Genomic DNA, 1814 nt, shown 5'->3' on the forward strand with positions numbered 1-1814 from the left:
CTACTGGCCTGTCCCTCACAGGCTCAAACGCGTTACTAAAATGACTCATTTTCGTGTGTATAGGACCTGCAGTAGCAGCTGCCTTTATACCTTCGCAGGTTCTACCATGCCAGTGATGTCATCAGAATTGCCAGCGTTCTAATACTAACAAACGCAATTTTTGTGTTGCTTAAAAAAAAGCTATATTGATATTTAAAAAAACATTTTTTTGTGTAATTTACTTTTAATTGTCATAAACACGTTATCAATGTTGATTTTTTTCAGTTCAGTTCATCTTTAAATCAAATCACAATAAATAAGTAAATAAATAAATCAAGAAACCTTAACCATATGTACAGACATTAAAACATGTAAATAAACATTTGATATATTAAATTAATGAATTTAATAACTAACCTTAAAAGTAAATGAGAGAGAGAGAGACAATAGTTAAAGGTCCTCTTTGTTGTCTGAGGATGCACCACAGTCGTCACGGCAACTCCTCTCTCTCAACTGCCAACCAGAATTCAGAAGATGCAGCTGAGCTGCCCAATGTAAAACTTATATATACAAGTAAACTGAAATAGACATAGGTAATAAAAGAAATAAATAAATATATACAAACAATCCAATATTCCTGTGACCCAACTAAATTCAGGGTGGTCACACTCATATGCTGCTGTTTATATATATATATATATATATATATATATATATATATATATATATATATATATATATATATAATGTTTTTTTTTTTTTTTTGCATGGAAGATAAAATCTGATATTTTCAATCTCAGCACTTTTCCATATGATTGCTCTTTTATCTGCGATCATATGTATGTCTTCTATGGTTTAATCTAAATTTCCCTCGTTGGCAGAGGGCAAGATTATCAAATTTAAATTTTAGAAATTTCTTCTGAATTTTTTAGTGAAGTAATGACAGAAAATTGACAGAAAATGACAGAAATTTCCCTTTATTTAACAATTTGATGTACATCATGCCCCTGTATTTCTGTTGTTAATATGTGAAGTCATGGATTTTTAGCCTTTATTTCCCAAATATTTTTATTTATAAAATATAAGATGACTTTAAATTATCCATGAGCGCATCCTGTAATTTACAGTACCAACAATTATCATTCTTTTATACAGTAGGTCTTTTTCTTGGTCATTGTTATGGTTTGATATGGCTGGACTTTCATATAGCTAAAATACTATTTATTTCTCTGGAGGTGTAACTTTTTAACAGCAAATTTGTTCACCTTCAATGCTAAAGCTTTTATAGGATTATAATATTATCTGTTGACTCATCTCTTATGCCACATTTATCACACTGCCTGCAGTGCCTCTGTGATCCTGAAGATGGCAGCATCCTATAGCAAATCATGCTATCATCATAGTGGTCAGAAGACTGCTGTTAAAGAGCACAATTAAAGGGTTAGTTCACCCAAAAATGAAAATTATCCCATAATTTACTCACCCTCAAGCCATCCTAGGTGTATATGACTTTCTTCTTTCAGCCAAACACAATCGAAAATATATTATATTCTGGCTCTTCCAAGCTTGCTTTTTAATGGGAGTGAATGGTACCTTAGATTTTGAAGCCCAGAAAAGCGCATCCATCGATCATAAAAGTAATCCATACGACTCCATGGTGTTAATAAATGCCTTCTGAAGTGAAGTAATGCTTTTTTGTAAGAAAAATATCCATGTTTCTAACTTTATATATAAACTTTAATCACTGGCTTCCGGTACGGCCGCAAACGAGTCTAGTTCTAGCGGAAGTGTGACCTCTGACCCGACGCATGACGTATCGATGAACTTGGAAGTGC

The sequence above is a fragment of the Scardinius erythrophthalmus genome (assembly GCF_964197995.2).
Source record: "Scardinius erythrophthalmus genome assembly, chromosome: 6".
Classification (NCBI taxonomy): domain Eukaryota; kingdom Metazoa; phylum Chordata; class Actinopteri; order Cypriniformes; family Leuciscidae; genus Scardinius; species Scardinius erythrophthalmus.